Source organism: Myxocyprinus asiaticus, chromosome 4, assembly GCF_019703515.2.
Source record: "Myxocyprinus asiaticus isolate MX2 ecotype Aquarium Trade chromosome 4, UBuf_Myxa_2, whole genome shotgun sequence".
Classification (NCBI taxonomy): Eukaryota; Metazoa; Chordata; class Actinopteri; order Cypriniformes; family Catostomidae; genus Myxocyprinus; species Myxocyprinus asiaticus.
Genome location: NC_059347.1, coordinates 142,522 through 167,013, shown reverse-complemented (window position 1 = coordinate 167,013; position 24,492 = coordinate 142,522). Strand labels below are relative to the sequence as shown.

Sequence of the window (24,492 nt, the reverse complement as noted above, 5' to 3'; positions counted from 1 at the left end):
CATGACTTTCATCGCCCGGAGAGCGAGGTCGGTCACCGAGTGCAGTTCCTGCATCAATCCTGGGACAGAACTACCCTCGTGCAGTTCTTTTAGCGCCTTGGCTTGGTGTACTTGCAGGAGAGCCATGGCGTGCAGGGCAGAGGCGGCTTGTCCAGCGGCACCACAGGCCTTAGCCATCAGGGACGACATAAACCTACAGGCCCTGGACAGGAGTTTCGGGGGCCCGCACCAGGTGGCGGCGCTCTGCGGACATAAGTGCACCGCGAGCGCCTTATCCACCTGGGCGATCACCGAATACCCCTTGGCCACTCCGCCATCGAGGGTAGCAAGAGTGGGGGAGCTGAAAGATTGAGACCGGGCAGTAAGAGGTGCCTCCCATGATCTTGAAAGGAATGGGGGTGGTGCGTGGCCGTGGGCAGCGCCCTAAGCCCAGGAACCAATCGTTGAGCCGCGAGGGTTCAGGGGGGAGTGGAAGGTCCCACTCTAGCTCAACGCTCGCAGCCGCCCAGGAAAGCATGTCCATCATTTCCATGTCAGCCTGAGACTGGACGAGCCCGCTCTCCGATGCTGTGTTCGATAACTCATCCACTTCCCGGGCTCTGAACAAGAGGTCAAACTCACCCTGAGATGAGCCGGCGATTTCGTCCGAGTGCGCGATCAGGGCAAGCGAGCGTGCTGGGGAATGGGAGGTCCGTGGGGGGGATACCCGGCAGAGGTGGTCCCACTGAGGTCCCCAAATCGCCCCCAGCGTTAACCGACATGGCCTCAAACCCGTAGGTAGAAGGACCGGTGTGGGGAGCCGCGGGGGGGCTTGCTTTCTTACGAATGCATCCATCCACGAACGATGTCTCCATGTGGGCAGCGCCCAGACATGTAAGACAGCGATCGTGGCCGTCGGAAGCGGAGAGATAACGACTGCAACCTGGAAAAACACACAAACGGAAAGGCATCTTTAAAAAGACGCGTCTTTAAATAGACATTCCTTGTGTGTCGCTCTTTTAGAAAGAAAATATACTCTATTAGTATATACTCTTTTAATATGTTCTGCCGAAGCGCCCGGGGGCATTCTCTGCAAACCACAGATGCAGAAGCCGTTGAAATGCACCGTAAAATCCAGCAGAGATAGGTGAATGAACTCGGCGGACAAATTCAGCTCAATGAATAGAACCGCTCGGCTCTGAAGAGAAAATCTGAATGAGTGGTTGCATACCAGCTCCTTTTATACCCGTATGTCCGGGGGAGTGGCATGCAAATACCACTTGCCAATTTTCATTGGCCTTTTATCAAAGACCAGAGGTGTCTCGGGCTCCCAAGAGTGACCCCTAGTGTCACTACATCGACACAACGTCGAGTGAGTGACAGATAGGGAACCATAGTGATTTGTAGTGAGGGCAAATCTCTTGGAAGTACCTGTTGCCAAATAGAATATATTTTTTGGGGGTTTGGCAGTAATATTTCTTTTTCTATACATAACAAATACCGAACCACACCGAAACAGTGACCCTAAAACCGTGATACAAACAGAAACATGAGAAATTTGTGTTAAACCTCTACTATGTATCTATCTATCTATATTGTTGCAAGCAAGGCTTGGCCAAGCGGTGTCAGGGCAGAGCGTGGCCGGAAAGATAAGTGGTAAACTATTTTGTACACCAGTCTCGCATTCCAGGGAGGACCGGCTGGAGTATATAAGGAGAGAAGACAGCAGCAGATGGGGAGAGACAAACACATGGAGCTGTGTGTGACTGTGCCACAGTGACTGCTGAAAAGCAAGGCTGTTGAGTGTTGTTGAATGTGTTTGTTTATTGTGCAGAAAAGCAAGTTTATGTTTTGATGTACATTGAAAAGTGTGGCATTAAAGTCTTATGTGGGTTGTTCACCTGGCTCCCGCTCCCTCCATAGGACAGGCAGATGTCTGCCATATATATCTCACACACACTCAACCACAGTGTGTGTGTGTGTGTGTGTGTGTGTGTGTATATATATATATATATATATATATATACATTTTTTATTGTTAATTTTTTATTTTATTGCTAACTGATTAATTTTACATTTAAGCTATAATTTAATATAATTATTTATTGAAAAAATATGTAGATCTGAAGATTATTTTGTAATGAAGTCATTTACCATTTTTATTTATCTCTAAAATTGCTTTAAATTAAATTAACAAATGTAATTCAATGCATTAGGTGTTAAGTTGGTCTAGGTAGAGTTTAATGGGCACAGAAGTCATTTAGCCTTGTAATTTTGTTGCAATTATGTGGCAATAGGTCTCAGTTTCTTTTATTATTGCATTTTTTCCTCTGTTCTCTTTCAAAATAAATGAAGTACATTAACTTTTAGTCTGCATTCGTTATTCATACGCAACTGTTTAAATAACCTTTTGTGGTGAACAGGGCGGAGCCGAGCGGCATCTGGGCAGAGCGAGGCCAGGAAGATAAGGGCGAATGACCTCCACCTTCCTTGCGTTCCAGCGAGGGGAGGCGGGAGTATTTAAGGAGAAGAGACAGAGCCAGTAGTGATGGGATGATCAGATCATTTTACTGACTTGGATCTTTGAGTCTCGTTCAGCAAAATGAACAAATCTTTATTCAAGTCATTTCCACCCCCCCGCAACTCACAAATCATCATTATATACCTATGTAATTGTGTTAATTACATATTATATGCAATTACATGTAAATATTTTAGTGCATAATAACTGAATATGCAGTTAGAAACAAAAAAAAAGTCTTTGACTGCTTGTTTGTGTTTTTAGACACCATGTCAAGTTAAAAAGAACTTAAACTGTTAAACTCTCAAGTTGAGACACATACGTTTTGCTCTTTATGGCACTGCATGTAATTTTAGTGCAAAAACAAACGCATTCAAGCATGTGAGCGGCACATTGCATAAGAGGTTAAAGGTTCTAATCCATCCATATAAAACTATATGTTTTAATTAACAAAGATTGCATCCACACCTCAGTTGATGTATATAATGAGTGAGGACACATTTGTTTGCATTTTTCTATGGGATTCGACTGGAAAAGTGCTCAAACTCAAACGCGGAATTAGTTGTCACACGTGGTTTAAACATTTCCGCCCTGCACCCCCCGTAACTTTGCCATGCTCTAATGGCCAGCGACTGTGTGTGCAAACTTTCAAGAGTTTTCGCGCATGTTATGTACCCCAAAAGTACTGAAAACCTTGATAATAATAATAATAATAATCATAATCATAATAATAATAATAAATATAGCTGCAAGCAGTGATGATGGGCCCAAGCACCATGGGTCCATTTCTATATCAATTTTTAATTGTAATTTAAAATTTTTTGCTAACTGATTAATTTGTCATTTTTGCTATAATTTAATTATTTATTGAAAAAAATATGTAGATCTAAAGATTATATTGCAATGAAATTATTTACCATTTGTATTTATCCATAAACCATTTTTAAATTAAATAAATGTAATTCATGGGTGGGTTAGGTGGCTTTAATGAGATGCCAACGTATTCTGTGTTTATATATGTAGCACCGTGGTCCTGTGAGGCACAACATTTTGTTCCCTTGTATGTCTCTACATATAGCGGAATGACAATAAAGCTCACTTGACTTGAGTTCTAGTCTTACACTGAGCGTCCGTTCACATTGAGTGCGTTTATGTGTCCATCTATGCTGTTTTATAAATGATTTCGATGTAAATGTGCGCTAGACCAGTGGTTCTCAAACTTATTTGTACCAAGGCACATCTTTGTAAATATTAAATTTCCAAGGCTCACCATTTGTTCCCTCAAAATACAATGATGCATACATCCTCATAAATGTGAAATATAGTGTATTAAACCTGAAACACAAATCAGAATTAAAAATGGACTTGAAACCATGGTAAATTATATCTGTGAAAAAAATATTTTAAAAAATGTACAACACAAATTTCATGGAATATTTGAAAAAAGTTATTTAGGTTGTAAGGACAAATCAGGGCTCTACGCAAACACTTTTATTTAGGAAAAAAATGCAAAAGAATAATGACGGATAAAAATAATATGATGATTATAAAACAATGTTTGTTTATTTTATGGAAATTGCATTGACCTAGAATTTGCATAAGCACGATGTCATGCAGCATCTTGGTAGTCTCATTATAAAGTGTGAACATTTCAACAGGATATGCAGTTTTAACAGGTTTTTTACAGTCTGGTAGTGCGTGGTTATAATATTACAATGCACACCTCCTTTCGGTGCGCTGTCACCCTCCCTCAGTTGTGCAAAGTGGCTCTTATTGTTAGAGTGACATTTCATGGTTATTTTTCTATGTTTGAGATTTTGCTTATCATGATGATTTAGACGAGGATGCTGACATGCTGTTTACTGGTATCGCGCATTTTATGGATTCATGTATTTTTATTTGACTTGCTATTTTTCTCAGAAACTTGCGTTTCAAATCAAATCAAATCACTTTTATTGTCACACAGCCATATACACAAGTGCAATAGTGTGTGAAATTCTTGGGTGCAGTTCCGATCAACATAGCAGTCGTGACAGTGATGAGACATATACCAATTTACAAAAACATCAAATTAACACAACATAATTTAAAGTCTAATGATTACACACAACACAATATACAAATAATAACATACACTGTACAGTATACAATACTCAAAATAAAGATACACATTATTCAATAAAAAAAAGTATATATAGTATATATAGAATGTACAGTAGGTTGTATTGTACTGTATTGACATTCAGGCTGTCGGTTGATAGTAAGTTGTTAAGAGAGAATATAATATAATAATAATATAATTTATGACAGTCCGGTGTGAGATATAAGAGTAAGAATAATAAAGTGCAGTGCTGATGTATTTTGATCGTGGGAGATCAAGAGTTCAGAAGTCTGATTGCTTGGGGGAAGAAGCTATCATGGAGTTGGCTGGTGCGGGTCCTGATGCTGCGATACCGCCTGCCTGATGGTAGCAGTGAGAACAGCCCATGGCTCGGGTGGCTGGAGTCTCTGATGATCCTCCGAGCTTTTTTCACACACCGCCTGGTATATATGTCCTGGAGGGAAGGAAGCTCACCTCCGATGATGTGTCTGGCAGTTCGCACCACCCTTTGCAGTGCTTTGCAGTTGTGGGCTGTGCTATTGCCGTACCAAGCGGAGATGCAGCCAGTCAGGATACTCTCTACAGTGCAGGTGTAGAACCGTGTGAGGATGTGGTGGTCCTCCAGTGTTGAGGGTCAGTGATGAAATGTTGCTGCCTATTCTAACCACCTGGCGTCTGCTTGACAGGAAGTCCAGCATCCAGCTGCACAGCGAGCTGTTTAAGCCCAGAGCCCAGAGTTTCTCATCTAGCTTGGAGGGCACTATGGTGTTGAATGCTGAGCTTTAGTCTACAAACAGCATTCTCACATAAGTGTTCTTTTTTTTCCAGGTGGGAGAGAGCAGTGTGTATTGCAGATGCAATGGCATCATCAGTGGAGCGGTTGTTGCGGTAAGCAAACTGCAATGGGTCTAGAAAGAGAGGCAGCACAGAGCAGATGTAATCTCTGATTAGTCTCTCAAAGCATTTGCTGATGATGGGGGTCAGAGCAACAGGATGCCAGTCATTTAAGCAAGTGATTTTTGATTGCTTTGGAACAGGCACAATGGTGGATGTTTTAAAGCATGTGGAGACTACAGACAAAGAGAGGGAAAGGTTGAAAATGTCTGTAAAAACACCAGCCAGCTGGTTCACGCATGCTCTGATGATGCGGCCCGGAACGCCGTCTGGGCCCGCAGCTTTGCGGATATTCACCCATCGGAAGGATCAGGTTACATCCGCTACAGAGACGGAGAGTGAACTAACCTCTGTAGCTTCGGCCACGAGAGCTCTCTCCGCGAGGGCATTGTTATTATAAAAAGTATTTAGCTCATCCGGGAGAGAGGCAGCGGTGTTTATGGCGGAGTTTTTATTCCCTTTAAAGTCCGTGATGATGTTAATTCCCTGCCACATGCTTCTAGAGTTGGTGGTGTTAAACTGTCCTTCAATCTTATTCCTCTACTGGCGTTTTGCTGTTCTGATAGTTTTTCGGAGGGCATAACTGGCTTGTTTATGCTCCTCTGTGTTCCCGGAATTGAAAGCGGAGGTCCGCACATTAAGTGCCGCGCGAACATCGCTATTTATCCATGGCTTCTGGTTCAGATAGATCCATGTTGTTCTGGTCGGAACGACGTCCTCCACGCACTTTCTGATGAAACACATTACGCTATCAGCGTAAAGCTCGATGTCGTCATCAGAGGCGGACCGGAATATCTCCCAGTCCATGTGATCAAAACAGTCTTGTAGCGTAGAGTCTGATTGGTCTGACCAACACTGGATCATTCTGAGGGTGGGTGCTGTTTCAGTTTCTGCCTGTGAGCGGGCAGAAGCAGAATGGAAGAGTGGTCCAATTTGCCAAATGGTGGGTGGGGGAGGGATTTGTAGCCATCCCGGAAGGGAGAGTAGCAATGGTCCAAAACCCGGTCCCCTCGTGTGTTGAAACTAATGTGCTGGTGGTATTTTGGTGCGACTGATTTGAAACTGGCTTTATTAAAGTCCCCGGTCACAATGAACGCAGCCTCAGGGTGCGCGGTTTCCTGCTCACTTATACTCCCATACAGTTCCTTGAGTGCCCAGTCTGTGTCGGCTTGTGGGGGGATGTACACAGCAGTGATAATGACCACTGTGAATTCCCTCGGTAGCCAGAATGGTCGACACAGAAGCATGAGAAATTCCAGATCAGGAGAGCAGAAAGACTTGATAGAATGTACATTCCTCTGATCACACCAGGATTTGTTGATCATTAAACATACACCACCACCTCTGCTTTTACCTGAGAGGTCTTTCGCTCTGTCCGCTCAGTGCACGGAGAACCCCACGGGTTCAATGGCTGAGTCTGGAATCTCCGCAGACATCCAAGTTTCCGTAAGTTAGATAATGCAGCAGTCCCTCGTCTCTCGTTGGAAAGAGATCCGCGCTTTCAGCTCGCATAGCTTGTTATCCAGAGACTGAACATTTGCCAGTAGAATATTGGGTAGCGGGGGTCGATTTGCACGGCGTTTTACTCTGATGAGAACGCAGGCTCTGTTTCCCCTTTTCCTCCTGCGTTTCCACAACCGGACTGCCCAGACAAAGGGCTCTGCTTACGTGTTTGTAAACAACGGGTCGGCATTGAGGAATTTGAAGTCCGGTTTACGGTGTGAAATTGCTGAAACCAATGTCCAAAAGTGTTTGTCTGTCGTAGACAATAAGGCAGACAACATCCAAGACAAAAAACATAAGAATTGTGAACAAAACAAACAAAACACTACCATGTTGTGCCGGAGCTCGCAACGCAGCAGCCATACTCGGTGCCATCTTGAGTCCAAAAGGCAGACAGCGAGTGCGATGTTAAGACATCATCCATCAATAATTAATTATTCAAAACACTGTCTGTCATTTTGACAGATATGCCTACAAACAAGAATCTCCGCTTAAACCATTTTCATGCGGTATATCTTCACTATCTCTCGGTCTATGCGTGTGCGTGAAAGAGAGAAGAGGAGAGCGCTCGCAGCCGTGTGAGACTGAGAAAATGGTGCTTTGAATGCAAATAACTAACGTGCCTCTTTTAAATGTACTTGGTATATGAAGCAAGATGCATCAGGGAGTTTTTATTCTGATTGTAGGTTGCAATAATAAGTTCATAACTTTGGGTGTAAGATCACCTGTCACTTGCACCGGTGCAGCCAAATAATTGTCCGAATTCACATGCAGTAATTTTCACTCGCAAATGCTGGAGCTCTACAATTCCATGGCACACCATTTGAGAACCACTGATGTAGATTATACAAACAGCTGCTGTACATTTGGAAATGTTGCAACTGCTTCAGACATTTCAAGCATTTGTTTTGCCGCTGTCAAACATAAAGGAAAGAGATGGGATTCCCATAATAACATAATCAATTTGATAACTTCATCTCTATGTGTGCTATTGTTGGTCATGAGATATTGTACGTCAGTGGAGAAGTACTTAAATCATAGAGGTGGGAATTTTCACTGGCCTCACGGTTCGATTACGATTCAAAGTGTAACGATTCGATTATAAAAGGATTCTCGATGCATCACAATGCATCTTGTCCTTCATTATCTTTCTTTTTTCAGTTTCTTAAAAATTTATTTTTTACTCTATTTTTTCCCTTTCAGCTGCTTATTTAACAGCTGTTTTAAAAAATCTGAATGAGTCACATTACATAAACTGGCCTTTTACATTCAGTATGAGCTGTGAACAAAACATGGAACATCCACAAGATTAAATAAATGGTTCTATAGTTTAAAAGAGTATCTCAGTTTTTCGGTTTCTTTCTTTAGAACCTATAAACAAATCTCTTAAAAGCACAAGAAAAAAAAAATTGGTTCTCCATCAAAACACACTGAATACTATTACTTCAACTGATTATATTATTTTTTTGTTTTTTTGTTTAAGTATTGTAAATCATTTAATAGTATTTAATTATTATTTAAAATTAATCTATGCCATGCTATTCATTTTAATTTGTAACCACAACTGAAAGTTGCTGGTCCAGGATCAGAGATATATCTGCTTCTATGAGAATGCAGCTGTCAGCTTCTCCTCTCCTCACCTGCAGAGGTGATAGTAAAGTGGTTTAAATAGTGCAGCTGTTGCTTCAGAAATTTATCAAGCATCTCGTATGCACTGTTCCATCTGTTTGCTCTGTGAGTAGAAGATTGCACGACCCTGTTGCAAAAGCTACGATGGATTTCAAACCTTTATCATTAGGTGTGCGCACTGTCCTGACAAGCGAGTGACTGGCAATGACAAAAGCCAATGAAATGGAGAGCGCGCAAGAGTAGAGAAAGGCATCGGAGAGAAAAAAAAGAATTAAATGAAAACATCACCAACATCTCCCAAACTGCTGCGTCGTCATTATTTTCCTCTGTGTTTTCCCCCGTTGTGTGCAAATCAGTGCAATAATGGGTGCAAGCTTGTCTTTTATGTTGCTTGTTGGCTTCTTATCACGAATAAACTCTCCCATTGCTATGTGCATGGGTTTGTGAAAGAATTTCGGGATCGTAGTTTCATTCGGGCACAAATGGTCATGTGTTTGATACAGCCGGTCTGCAAACAGTGGTGTTTGTGCACTTGACTTTAGTGTTTCTACATATGTCTTTGGCGCGCACCACTGCTCTGCCGTGATTTCAACTGAACTCAGAATTGATTCTGATTCTTTTGATAATCAATTCAGTATCGTTTGAGTATGACTCGTGATGCATCGCTGAAACGATTTTTTCCCCCACCCCTAATAAATCAGTGTTGATAAAAAGAGTCCAACTGAGTGGTCTAGTGGTAATTAATCTGCCCACTGCATAAGAGATTAAAGGTTCTAATCCATCCATATAAAACTATATGTTTTAATTAACAAAGATTGCATCCGCACCTCAGTTGATGTATAAATTGTACATTGTTTGCATTTTTTTATGGGATTCGACTGCAAAAGAGCTCAAACTCATGAACTCAGTCCCCACCCATTCTGGACTCAGAAGTCTTCTATTGGAAATCATTCAACAATGGAGCTTGGATGCCCTCTGTTGGACATTTCTTGTAATTGCCACTCTAAGTGGAACACACTGGGTTAGACTTATCCTGGGTTTTCTAGTATTTTTACATTTCAGTTGATATTTTTATTATATTTTATTTATATAAAAATTAACAAATATGTTTATTAACAATAAACTTTAAAATTCAAACATGCAAAATACCTCAAAACATTTGAATATACAGAAAAAGGAATGATGAGATTTAATGCATTGCCATGGCAACAGTATTTAAGATATCAAGAATCCCTTCAGAATTTTAAATCTGCACTGTCTTGACATTATTCTAAATTTTTTTTGAAGCAATTCAGGTTAACATAAAAGGGATATTTCAAAGTCTGTTAAAAGTGACACTTCCTTCCGCCAGTTGGTGGCGCTACGCCCGTGACCCAAATAGTCACATCAATATGATCAGCCTGCAAGGACAAACATTTGTCTCAGTTTTGATGTTTTTAATTTTCTGCATGTAGAAGATATGAGACATTTCCTTATTCAATTTTTTTCAAGTTATTTTATCGCTTCGCCATGGCAACGCCGTTCGATATATCAAAAATCCCTTCGCAATTTAGCATCATCAATGTCTTGGCATGATTTCGCCCACATTTGGTACCTGTAACATTAAATCCCTCTGAGGAGTATATCAAATTCCTGAGCATGCATTTTTCAAACATTCCAAAATGGCCAACTTCCTTTTGGGCAGAGCTTATGACTGTCAGTGCGAAAGTTGTCCGGCTTCATGAGATCTATATGTGTACAAAGTTTGGTGACTGCAGCTCAAAAGGGATGTGCTACATAGCCCCCCGAATGCCTATGTTCTAGGTGGCGCCGGAGAGCCCCCCGCACCCCCCCCCCCACCTGTAACTTTGCCATGCCCTAATGGCCAGCGACTCTGATGTGTGTGCAAACTTTCAAGAGTTTTCACGCATGTTATGTACCCCAAAAGTACCAAAAACCTTGAAAAGAAGAATTAATAATAATAATAATAATCCTTAGAAGAACATTAGGGCCTCGCACTTTCAGTGCTTGGGCCTAATAATCCTTAGAAGAACAATAGGGTCTCTGCACTTTCAGTGCTTGGGCCCTAATAATCCTTAGAAGAACAATAGGGCTCCGCACTTTCAGTGCTTGGGCCCTAAATATAGCTGCAAGCAGCGATGATGGGCCCAAGCACCATGGGTCCATTTCCACTTGGTGGCTTTTGGAAAACAAAGCATGATGGACACAGCAACAACTCAACATTAATGTAAACTTGGACCCTAATCATACAGTGAGTAATAGATATATGCCATCATTCCAGTTTAACTACAACTTCACAAAATTTTCCATCAGCAGTGTTTAAACAATTTAAGCAATTTGGGTAAATGTAAGAGAACTTTTTCAAAGTCTGTTGTAAGTGCCACACTTCCTACTGCCAGTTGGTGGCACTATGACCATGACCAACAATAGCCACATCCATGTGATTAGCCCCCAAGAAAAAACATACAACTAAATTTTAATCTATATCACACAATGCACGTGGAAGAAATGATACTATTTTTGCCATTAATTTAGTGAATTGCCATGGCAACACCGTTCGATATTTAAAAATCTCTTCACAATTTTTCATTTTCGATGTCTTGGCATAATGTTGTCTAAATGTGGTGACAGTCTCATGAATCACCATTCAGAGAATCTATCTATCTATCTATCTATCTATTTTTAATTGTAATTTAAAAAATTTTGCTAACTGATTAATTTGACATTTTTGCTATAATTTCATATAATTCTTTATTGAAAACAATATGTAGATCTAAAGATTATATTGTAATGAAGTTATTTACCATTTTTATTTATCCATAAACCGGCTTTAAATTAAATTAACAAATGTGATTCATGGCATTAGGTGTTAAGGTAGTCTAAGTAGATTTTAATATGAGCACAGAAGTCATTTAGGTTTGTAATTTCGTTGCAATTCTGTTGTATTTTTTTCTCTGAGCACTGTCAAAATAAATGAAGTGCATTAACTGAGTCTGCATTCATTATTCATACACACAAATAGCCTCTAAATTAATGTAGGACATAAATTAGGTTAGAATACTGCATGTTCGCCCATAGAATAATTATTCAAAGCATAAATTACCAACTGGTTACCAACAAAAAACTATTTGTCACGGTTCCGGCATTTGTGCTGGCTCATACTGTTGTTTGATTTTCTCTCTACCTTGTGTCTCACAGGTGGAGCCGGCATGCAATCAGCCTTTCCATGGGAATGGTGATCAATCTCGGGGAGATGCTGATCACAGCAATGATTTACTCACCTGTTACCATCTGCTTCACTCTGATTTCACTCCCTACTTATTCCTTGTGTATCATCTCGTTATTTGCCTATTTATGGTTAACTGTCATGTTAACTGTGCTCTCTCATGTAGTTGGAGCATGCTCGTGTGTCTGTTGGTTGCGCCTCTATAGAGGTGCGGTTGCCTTCCTGCTTGCCGTCACCCTCGCCATTTCTGTGCACAGTTCATGTGGAGGAGGATTCCTCGGTCTCTGCCTGCGTCTCGGGGACTATATCATCTGGGCTTTACTTCGCAACACACCAACTTTACCGGATCCTCTTCAGATTATTCCTGACTTCCACAAAGCACACTTATCATACGAACACACCCATCGCTAGCCAATTGCAGCTCACTGGATTTCAGCCTTCTGCAGCCGGCGCCAGGTGTGCCTTATCTTGACATTGAGAACATTGTTAATAAAACCATTGAACCATCATCTCTGCTTTTGTGTCCTTTGTCCCCTCCATGACACTATTGAACCACGACCTTGCCACAACGTCATCATGACAGACTGGCACCGCTCCAAAGTTACGTTGTGGCAACGAATACAGAAATTTCACTATTCCGGATGTCATAACGTAATCAGTTACATTGCCACAACTAAAGTTTGTTCATCAAATTACGGTGTAGTCAGGAAATGGCCATGTAATTTGTAATTTTGGTAATTACAAAATGGCTGAATATGCTGCTGCTTTTCTCAAATTTTGCAATGCAATTTTCTGCATTTTTTGGGGCTGTTTTGCAGTTAAAACTCACAAATCATCATTATATACCTATGTAATTGTTTTAATTACATATTAAATGCAATTACATGTAAATATTTTAGTGCATAATAACTGAATATGCAGTTAGCAACCATATAAAAAATAAAAATGCACACAAAAATAACATACATTTAAGTGAAAGCTGTGGGTATTGAAATAAATACAGATTTACAGATGTTGGATTTTCCCACATTAACAATCAGATAGCCTTGCTACCCCACTTCTGAGAGTGATTAAGAGAGAGAGAGAGAGAGAGAGATAAAGACAAAACACACTCTACGTACACACAAACAATACGGCCGAGAAGGCAATCACAATGGGGGACATATTTCGCTGTCTATTTCCTGGAAAAGAGCGCGAGCTGCAGAAAAAAACTGCTGACACTAAACGACATTGATAACAGCCAGAACAACATTTATCATAAATTCAAATTAACACATTTCAGCGCCAGATCGGCAATCAAAACATACACAGATCAGATGAAATGAGAAATATAATTAACTGAAGAACGTAGTTACACATACTTCATATGCATAATGTACAAAAGAGGGATCCTTTTTAGACACCAGATGAAATATCATCTGTGTTATTTTGGGAATCATTCATGGAGCTTGGCTTCCCTCTATTGGACATTTCTTGTAATTGCCACTCAGACCTGGATTTCATTTACGACATGGTTTACTATTATTTTTACATTTCAGTTGATATTTGTATTATATTTTATTTATATAAAAATTAAGACATATGTTTATTAACAATAAACTTTAAAAACCAAGCATGCCTAATACCTCAAAACATGTGCATATGCACAAAAAGGAATGATGACATTTAATGCACTGCCATGGCAACAGTATTTAAGATATCAAGAATCCCTTTAGAATTTTAAATCTGCACTGTCTTGACATTATTCTAAATTTTTTTGAAGCAATTCAGGTTAACATAATAAGGATATTTCAAAGTCTGTTAAAAGTGACACACTTCCTTCCACCAGTTGGTGGCGCTACAACCGTGACCCACAATAGCCACATAAATGTGATCAGTCTGCAAGGACAAACATTTGGCTAAATTTTGATTTTTTAATTTTCTGCACACAGAAGATATGAGACATTTCCTTATTCCAATTTTTTGATATTAATGTATCACTTCACCATGGCAAGACCGTTCGATATATCAAAAATCCCTTCGCACTTTAGCATCGTCAATGTCTTTGCATGATGTTGCCCACATTTGGTACCTGTAACATAAAATCCCTGGGAGGAGTATATTAAATTCCTGAGTATGCATTTTTCAACAATCCAAAATGGCCAACTTCCTTTTGGGCCTTATGTGCTACATAGCCCTCCCCCCCCTGCACACCCCCACCTGTAATTTTGCCATGCCCTAATGGCCAGCGACTCTGATGTGTGTGCAAACTTTCAAGAGTTTTCACGCATGTTATGTACCCCAAAAGTACTGAAAACCTTGAAAATAATAATAATAATAATAATAATAATAATAATAATAATAATAAATACATATAATAAACTTCACAAAATTTTCCATCAGCAGTGTTTAAACAATTTAAGCAGTTGGGGTAAATGTAAGAGAACTTTTTCAAAGTCTGTTGTAAGTGCCACACTTCCTGCTGCCAGTTGGTGGCACTATGACCGTGACCCACAATAGCCACATCCATGTGATTAGCCTCCCAAGAAAAGACATACAACTCAATTTTAATCTAAATCACACAATGCATGCAGAAGATATGAGACACTTCCTGTTTGTATTCGCATAATGTTGTCTAAATATCACCATTCAGAGATCAAAAGATTATATTGTAATGAAGTTATTTACCATTTTTATTTATCCATAAACCGGCTTTAAATTAAATTGACTTCTGTGCTCATATTAAAGAATTACATTTGTTATTTACCAAAAAGCATTAGTTTGTGCCCCGCGCACTCCTACTGTATTAATAACACTTCAAATTATAATCACATGTCATTACACAACTAATAGGGATTTTAAGTGAATGTTAGGGATACTTTGTATAAATGCGGGTTCCCTATCTGTCACTCACTGTGAGTGACACACACTAGGGGTCACTCTTGGGAGCCCAAAACACCTCTGATCTTTTGAAAAAAGGCCAATGAGAATTGGCGAGTGGAATTTGCATGCCACTCCCCTGGAAATACAGGTATAAAAGGAGCTGGAGTGCACTGAATACAATTCCTCTAGAAAAAAGAAAAAAAAATCTCACCTCGCTTAAGACTGCTGGATTTGACGGTGCATTTCAGTGGCTTCTCCTCCTCTGTGCCTGTGCAGTGCAGAGAATGCCCCTGGGCGCTTCGGCAGAGCAAAAAAAAAAGAAAAGAAAAAGAGTATATTCTTAAAAGAGCATATTTTCTATTCATAAAAGAGTGGCATGCACGGAACATCTTTTTAAAGATGCCTTTCCGTCTGTGTGTTATTCTTGGTTGCGGTCGCTATCTCTCCGTTTCCGATGGCCACTATCGCTTACATGTCTGGGTGCTGCCCAAACGGAGGCATCGTTCGTGGATGGATCATGTCCTTATTGCGAGAACATGACCATGGCAACGTTGCGGTCGCGGCTTGCATTCGTAAGAAAGCAAGCCACCCCAGTGGCTCCCCGCCTCGGTCCTTCTACCTATGGGTAAAAGGCCTTACTGGTTAGCACTGGGGGTGATTTGGGGACCTCAATAGGACCACCTCCGCCGGGTATCCCCCCACAGATCTCCCATTCCCCAGCATGCTCGCTTGCCCCGATCGCATGCTCGGACGAGATCGCCGGCTCGTCTCAGAGCGGGTTCGACATCTCGTCTGGCTCGTCCGGTCTGATGCTGAGGCTTCGGCTGGGCTTCCTCGGCTGGGAATGGTCGCCCAGGCTGACGCGGAAATGAAGGACATGCTTTCCCGGTCGGCTGCGAGCGTCGGGCTAGAGTGGAACCCTCCGCTCTCCCCTGAACCCTCGCGGCTCGATGACTGGTTCCTGGGCTCGGGGCACCGCTCACGGCCGCGCCCCACCCTCATTCCTTTCTTCCCGGAAGTGCATGAGGAGCTGACAAGGTCGTGGGAGGCACCTTTTACTGCCCAGTCCCGATCTTTCAGCTCCCCCGCTCTCGCTACCCTCGATGGTGGAGCGGCAAGGGGGTATTCGGTGATCCCCCCAGGTGGAAAAGGCACTCGCGGTGCACTTGTGTCCGCAGAGCACCAGCACCTGGCACGGGCGCCCGAAGCTCCCATCCAAGGCCTGTAGGTTTATGTCGTCTCAGCCTACGGTGCCGCTGGACAAGCCGCCTCCACCCTGCACGCCATGGCTCTCCTGCAAGTACACCAAGCAAAGGCATTAAAAGAACTGCACGAGGGTAGTTCTGACCCGAGATTGATGCAGGAACTGCGCTTGGCGACCGCGTGAAGCGTGGTCTCTCGGGCAGGCGATGTCCACTCTCATGGTCCAGGAGCGCCACCTCTGGCTCAACTTGGTAGAGATATGAGAGGCTGACAAGGCACGGTTCCTTGATGCTCCCATCTCCCAGGTTGGCCTGTTTGGCGACACCGTCGAAGACTTTGCCCAGCAGTTCTCGACAGTGAAGAAGCAGATGGAGGCTATAAAGCACATCCTGCCCCGGCACGGCTCAAGATCCCGCACCCCGTCTGCAGTTTCCTTGTTTCCTGGGTCACATGTCCAGTGTGCATGGCTGGCATCACGACCGCCATCCACCTTTCCTTTTTGGCAGGGTTGGTGCTCCAGCTGCGGACACCCCGCCCCTGCTTGACCAGCTGTGGCACGAATACCCCCACACGGGATTAGTGCCGATGGACCTCGGGGACGAGACTCCTCCTCCCCCCTCCTCGGCCAATCTCATGGTGGGCGGCAGGAGCCAGGTAAGTGCTTCAATGTCCCTCGACACAGCATGGCCACGGGGCTCGAGTCCCCTCGACGTGGAACCTCGTGCTCCGCCCCGCCACAAGGCCCCACCCACCGGTACTTCCGACATGATTATCCCCTTGGTCCCCCTCGCCCGGAGTTTGGACTTGTGGCTCGTGCTTTCCAACCCAACGTGAGGGCTGACCCGGACCATCCGACTCGGCTACGCAATTCAGTTCACCAGGCGCCCGCCTTGGTTCAGCGGCATCCGCTTCACATCGGTGAAGGGCAAGAATGCTGCTACCTTGTGTGCGGAGATCGCTACCCTTCTGCGCAAGAGCCTGTCCCTCCAGCCGAGATGAGGAAAGGGTTCTACAGCCCTTACTTCATTGTACAAAAGAAAGGTGGTTGGTTGCGACCAATCTTGGACCTGCGAGTACTGAACCAGGCCTTGCACAGACTCCCGTTCAAGATGCTGACACAAAAACGCATTCTAGCGAGCGTCCGACATCTAGATTGGTTTGTGGTGGTAGACCTGAAGGACACGTACTTCCACTACCTCAACACAGACCCTTCCTGCGGTTTGCCTTCAAAGGCCAGGCATACCAGTACAAGGTCCTCCCCTTCGGCCTGTCCTTGTCCCCTCGCGTCTTCACGAAAGTCGCGGAGGCAGCCCCTTGTCCCGCTAAGGGAAGTGGGCATCTGCATTCTCAACTATCTCGACGACTGGCTGATCTTAGCTCACTCTCAAGAGTTGCTATGCGCACACAGGGACCTTGTGCTTCGACACCTCAGCAGACTGGGGCTTCAGGTCAACTGGGAAAAGAGCAAGCTCTCCCCGGTTCAGAGCATCTCTTTTCTCGGTCTGGAGTTGGACTCAGTCTCGATGACAGCACATCTCATGAACGAATGCGCTCAGTCGGTGCTGTACTGTCTGAAGGCGTTTTACGGAGGACAGTGGTTCCACTGAAATTTTTTCAGAGGCTTCTGGGGCATATCCTCAGCGATGGCCACACCGCTCTGGTTGATGCATATGAGACTGCTTCAGCAGAGTCCCGAGATGGCCATGGCACCGCAGGACACATCGCGTGGCCATCACGCCGATTTGTCACCACCTCTTCAGCCCTTGGACCGACCTGGCATTTCTACGGGCAGGGGTTCCCTTAGAGCAGGTCTCCAGACGCGTCGTAGTTACAACAGATGCCTCCAAGACGGCCTGGGGCGCCGTATGCAACGAGCACACAGCTGCCGGTTCTTGGACTGGCCCGCGGCTGCGTTGGCACACCAACTGCCTAGAGTTGTTGGCAGTACTGCTTGCCTTGCGGAGATTTCGGCCGTTGATCCAAGGCAAGCACGTGTTGGTTCGGACGGACAACACAGCGATGGTAGCTTACATCAACCGCCAAGGAGGTCTACACTCCCATTGCATGTCACAACTCGCCCGCCGTCTCCTCCTCTGGAGTCAGCAGTGCCTCAAGTAGCTACGAGCCACTTACATCCCGGGCGACCTCAACACTGCAGCAGATGCGCTGTCACGTCAGGTTACCCTCAGGGGAGAGTGGAAACTCCACCCTCAGGTGGTCCAGCTGATTTGGAGTCAATTCAGTCAAGCACAGGTAGACCTGTTTACTTCCCTGGAATCCTCCCACTGCCCGCTTTGGTACGCCCTGACCGAGGCACCTCTCGGTATAGACGCATTGGCACACAGCTGGCCCCCTGGACTATGCAAGTATGCGTTTCCCCCATTGAGCCTACTCACACAGACCCTGTGCAAGATCAGGGAGGATGGGGAGAAGGTTATCCTAGTAGCACCCTACTAGCCCACCCAGACATGGTTCTCGGATCTCACGCTCCTCGCGACAGCCCCTCCCCCCCTGCGAGTTACCCTGAGGAAGGACCTTCTTTCTCAGGGACGGGGCACCATCTGGCACTCACGACCAGACCTCTGGAATCTCCACTTCTAGCCCTTGGATGGGATGCGGAGGACTTAAGTGGCCTACTGCCCGCGGTGGTAGACACGATCACTCAGGCTCCCTCTATGAGGCGCCTGTATGCCTTGAAGTGGTGTCTTTTCGCTAAGTGGTGTTCTTCCTGATGGGAAGACATCCATAGATGCGCAGTTGGATTGGTGCTTTCCTACCTGCAGGAGAGGTTGGAGGGGTGGCTGTCCCCCTCCACCTTGAAGGTGTATGTAGCCACTATTTTGGCTCATCACGATGCAGTAGATGGTAAGTACTTTGGGAAGCACGACTTGATCATCAGGTTCTTGAGAGGTGCTAGGAGGTTGAACCTCTCTAGACCGCACCTCGTTCCCCCGCAGGACCTCTTTGTAGTCCTTCAGGGTCTACGGGGAGCTCCCTTTGAGCCCTTGGAGTCAGCTGAGCTTAAGGCACTCTCTTTCAAGACTGCCCTCCTGACTGCACTCACTTCCATCAAGAGGGTAGGGGACCTGCAAGAGTTCTCTGTCAGAGAATCGTGCCTGGAGTTCGGTCTGGGTTACTCTCACGTGATCCTGAGACCCCGACCGGGCTATGTGCCCAAGGTTCCCATGACCCCTTTTAGGGATCAGATGGTGAACCTGCAAGCGCTGCCACAGGAGGAGGCAGACCTAGCCTTGGCGTTGCTGTATCCGGTGCGAGCTTTACGCATATATTTGGATCACACGCAGAGCTTTAGAAGCTCCGAGCAGCTCTTTGTCTTCTTTGGTGGACAGCGGAAAGGAAGCGCTGTCTCCAAACAGAGGATCGCCCACTGGGTCATTGACGCCATCGCTATGGCATATCAAGCTCAGGATGTGCCACCCCCTGCGGGGTAACGAGCCCGCTCTACAAGGAGTGTGGCGGCCTCCTGGGCCCTGGCCAGTGGCGCCTCTTTGGCAGACATCTGCAGAGCAGCGGGTTGGACAACTCCCAACACTTTGCAAGGTTCTACAATCTCCGGGTTGAGTTGGTTTCATCCCGTGTAGTGGCAGGCACAAGCAGGTAAATTCCGGGACAGCTGGCCGGGTGTACCACTTGCACATAGCGCCTTACCCCTCTCTTGAGGGGAAGATGTGCACTCTTGACTCCCAGTAGTGTTCACAGACTGTGATCCCTGGATGACTTCCTCCTTAGCTCTGTGGCAGTTGAGTTTGCAGAAAAACTCGCTGCCGGCTCAGAATGTGTGCTGGTAAGGCCCTGTACTGAGGTTGGTGCTCCACATATGGTGGTTCCCCATAGGTAACCCCATGTATTTTATCTTCCGTAAAAACGTTTCCCTCTTGGTAAACTGCGTCTTCCTTGAGTAGAGGGCCCTCTGCTCCAGTCGCCATGCTTGTAAAAACTCCTCCCCCCTTGGGTAGAACTGCTGGGCAAAGTCCTCGACAGTGTCGCCAAACAGGCCAACCTGGGAGATGGGAGCATCAAGGAACCGTGCCTTGTCAGCCTCTCGCATCTCTACCATGTTGAGCCAGAGGTGGCGCTCCTGGACCATGAGAGTGGACATCACCTGCCCGAGAGACCGCGCTGTGACCTTTGTCGCCCGGAGAGCGAGGCCGGACGCCGAGTGCAGTTCCTGCATCAATCCCGGGTCAGAACTACCCTGGTGCAGTTCTTTTAGCACCTTGGCTTGGTGTACTTGCAGGAGAGCCATGGCGTGCAGGGTGGAGGCGGCTTGTCCAGCGGCACCATAGGCTCTAGCCGTCAGGCCTTGGACAGGAGCTTCGGATGCCCGTGCCAGGTGGTGGCGCTCTGCGGACACAAGTGCACCGCGAGTGCCTTGTCCACCTGGGGGATCACCAAATACCCCCTGGCCACTCCACCATCAAGGGTAGCGAGAGCGGGGGAGCTGAAAGATCGGGACCGGGCAGTAAAAGGTGCCTCCCACGACCTTGTCAGCTCCTCATGCACTTCTGGGAAGAAAGGAACGGGGGTGGGGCACGGCCGTGAGTGGCACCCCGAGCCCAGGAACCAATCGTCGAGCTACGAGGGTTCAGGGGAGAGCGGAGGGTTCCACTCTAGCTGAAAATGGGTGACCATTCCCGAAGGAGGAAGCCCAGCTGATCCCTCAGCGTCAGATCGGACGCTCTCTCTTACGCTGCGCTCGATAACTCATCATCTTCCGGGACACCGAATGAGATGTTGAACCCGCCCTGAGACGAGCCGGTGACCTTGTCCGAGCATGCGATCAGGGAAAGCGAGCATTCTGGGGAATGGGAGGTCCGTGGAGGGATACCCGGCAGAGGTGGTCCCATTGAGGTCCCCAAATCGCCCCCAGCGCTAACCAGCATGGCCTCATACCAGTAGGTTGAAGGACTGAGACGGGGTGCCGCTGGGGTGGCTTGCTTTCTTATGAATGCAAGCTGTGACCGCAACGTTGCCATGGTCATGTTCTCGCAATGAGGACATGATCCATCCAGGAATGATGTCTCCACGTGGGCAGTGCCCAAACACATAAGACAGCGATCGTGGCCATCGGAAGCGGAGAGATAACGACTACAACCAGGAATAACACACAAATGGAAAGGCTTCTTTAAAAAGACTTTCCGTGTGTGCCACTCTTTTATGAATGGAAAATATACTCTTTTCAGAATATACTCTTTTTTTTTTTTTTTGCTCTGTCGAAGCACCCAGGGGTGTTCTCTGCACTGCACAGGCACAGAGGGGGAGAAGCCGCTGAAATACACTGTCAAATCCAGCAGTCTATAGCGAGGTGATTTTTCTTTTTTTTTCTTTTTTGAGGAATTGCATTCAGTGCACTGAATGCAACCACTCAGCTCTGAAGAGAAAATCTGAATGAGTTGTTGCATACCAGCTCCTTTTATACCCGTATGTCCGGGGGAGTGGCATGCAAATTCCACTCGCCAATTCTCGTTGGCCTTTTTTCAAAAGATCAGAGGTGTTTCAGGCTCCCAAGAGTGACACCTAGTGTCATTACATTGACACAACGTCGAGTGAGTGACAGATAGGGAACTTGTGTTCATCTTCGATGGTATGGATGAAAGCAGAATTTAACTGGAGTTTTCAGACAGTAAGAAAGTTTCTGATGTGACTAAGACTTCATCAGTGAGTGTGTTGATGTCAAACCTCATCAAAGTAGAACTGCTTCCCTCTGCTCTCATCTGGATCACCTCCAGACCAGCAGCAGCCATTCAGATCCCCTCCAAATACATCAAGCGTGTGACAGAGATTCAGGGATATAATGATCCTCAGGAGGAGGAATATTTCAGGAAGAGAATCAGTGATGATTATCAAGCCAGCAGAATCATCTCACACATTAGAAGAGCAAGAAGCCTCCACATCATGTGCCACATATCAGTCTTCTGTTGGATCTCATCCGCTCTGCTTCAAAACATCCTGAAACAAGATGACAGTGCAGAAATCCCTAAAACTCTGACTTAAATGTACATCCACTTCCTGCTCATTCAGATCAATGTGAGGAATCAGAAGTATGAAGAGAATCTCCTGCAGTCAAACAGAGAAGTGATTGTGAAACTTGCTGAACTGGCTTTCAAACAGCTGATGAAGGGCAATGTCATGTTCTATGAGGAGGACCTGAAAGAGAGCGGCCTAGACGTCACTGACGCCTCAGTGTATTCTGGGATCTGCACTGAGATCTTTAAGGAGGAATCTGTGATTCATCAGAGGAAAGTCTACAGCTTCATTCATCTGAGCTTTCAGGAGTTTCTGGCTGTGTTTTACTCACATTTAATGAAGAAAAGTGGACCACTGCAGATGTTTCTGAGGGGGAATTAATCTTACTTTGACTCAGACTCTGACTTTCTGTGGGAGAATTATTTTGACTTTGACTATGAATATGGTAAGTACAGGTCTGATGAAATCTTTGACTTGGACTCAGACTCAATGTTGACTCTCTGTATGATCTACTAACAGCAGCAGTTGATAAAGCCCTTGAGAGTGCAAATGGACAGCTGGATCTTTTCCTGCGATTCCTGTTAAGCATCTCACTGGAGTCCAATCAGAGACTCTTACAGGATCTACTGATACACACAGAGAACAGTGCAGAGAGTATCAAGAAAATCACACAGTACATTAAAGACAAAATCAAGCGTGGTGAACGTCTCTCAGCTGACAGATCCATCAATCTGTTCCTGTGTCTGCTGGAGATGAACGATAAGACTCTGAGTCTGATTTCACAAACTCCTGAATCTCTCTGGACAGAGGAGAAACTCTCTCCTGCTCAATGTTCAGCGATCGCCTACATGCTTCAGATGTCAGAGGAGATGCTGGATGAGTTTGATCTGAAAAAATATAACACATCAAATGAGGGCAGAAGATGACTGATACCAGCTGTGATGAAGTGCAGAAAAGCTCTGTGAATATTCATTAATGTCATCACACAAGATAATGAGATTACCTGCAGTTGACTGTGACATGATACAGTGCTGATGCTCTATGTGTACTTGTGCTGCATACAAGGGTCACAATACATGATGATGTTGATGAAGGTCTCTCAGCTGATAGATCATTATTCTGTTCCTCTGTCTGTTTGAAGTGAATGATCAGACTCTGTACGCTACAAATCCGATCCTCTGTTTGTACTTAACCACAAAGACTAGAGGTCTGCAAACTGTCAGGTATCAGGTGGGGTTCGGGTCAGTTTTTCAAGTACAACTTCAAGATTGAGTCGGGCTAATGTGTGTAATTAATGAAAAAAAAAACATTATTACAACGTTGTATTTTGACTGTAATATAGTATAAATAATATAACATTCATGTATTTAATATTAAGTTTTTTATTTGAACATAACTATCATGCACATGATAAATTATGATCTTGTTAGCAGCAAGATTAAAATCCATAATGGGGTTTGACCAATCCCATTGTATACAAACATTGCAGCAGTGCATGTGCAGTCAGTGGTGACAGAAGGCAAACTGTTGTATTAGATATGACAGATTAGACCGCTAGCGCTAACTAGCTCCTCTTAATATCGCTATAAATGTCAAAAAATTTGGTCCAAATATTTCAGTGGAATGACAAAGTGTCTCACTCTGGAAACGTACTCTCTTACTGAACAAGATTGCTGGATCTCTTTTCCCTTCAATCCTGTCGGTGGGTGTGTGATCTGACAGAAAGGCCCAGATTTAGTTTAAACAGACATTTAAAGGTGACCGCTAACTTTTACAGGACTGTTGGGTCTACAGGTTGTGTTTACTGTTCACGCTGGTCTTTTTGTCACCACTTTCTTCTGTGACATAGGTAGTGACGTTGCCAAAGTATTGGTCTATTGCAACAAATTCACTTGCTTGGAGAAAAAATTATAAAGAGAGTAAGGTCACGTACACACTGCAGCTAAATACGGTTGTCAGTAACAACCACATCAAACAACCAAATTAACTCCTGAAAAATTCAGTTAGTGACAACAGCATTTTCATAAATTCTACACAGTGTGTACAGAACCGAACTGAACAATTAGTTGTTAAAGATGTGAACAATAGCATGTGTGAGATGTGTCCGTTTTCTCCTGTTGCAAATCACACAAACAGAGATATGTATCTTCATTCATTCATTTATTCCAGACCATCTCTCATCACTGTAGTTTTTGTCATCAGCCCTGCGGTCTCGGGGTAACCTGAAGTAGTCCAGAGAGAGTGTGCGCTGTTTAAAAACAGCCGCATAGATGCGCATAAATAAAACACTGCAATTCTGTTGATGGCTAAACACTGCAGGATGATAAAACATCTCTGGTTGTAATCTCTTCGCTCAAAACCAGCAAACACAAAATGAGTTTAACTAGTGGCATTCATGTTTATTCTTCACAGGCGCAAGACACTGCAGCATTGCTAAGGTTATCACTCCTGATTTACGTACACTCATGGAATGAAAATTTAAGGGATTCACTCCTGCATTTAATTGTGGTTGTCACTACTGAAACTTTGTAGTATACGTGGCCTAAGTGATTTCGGGTTGGGTTTGGGCTTAACATTTGGTGATAC

General features: G+C 44.5%; 1 pseudogene; it reads left to right on the top strand.

Annotated features, from left to right (window-relative positions):
• Positions 1 to 22,832, top strand: part of LOC127435276 (protein NLRC3-like) — a 431,316-nt pseudogene extending 408,484 nt beyond the window's left edge.
• The last annotated feature ends 1,660 nt before the right edge of the window (positions 22,833 to 24,492 follow it).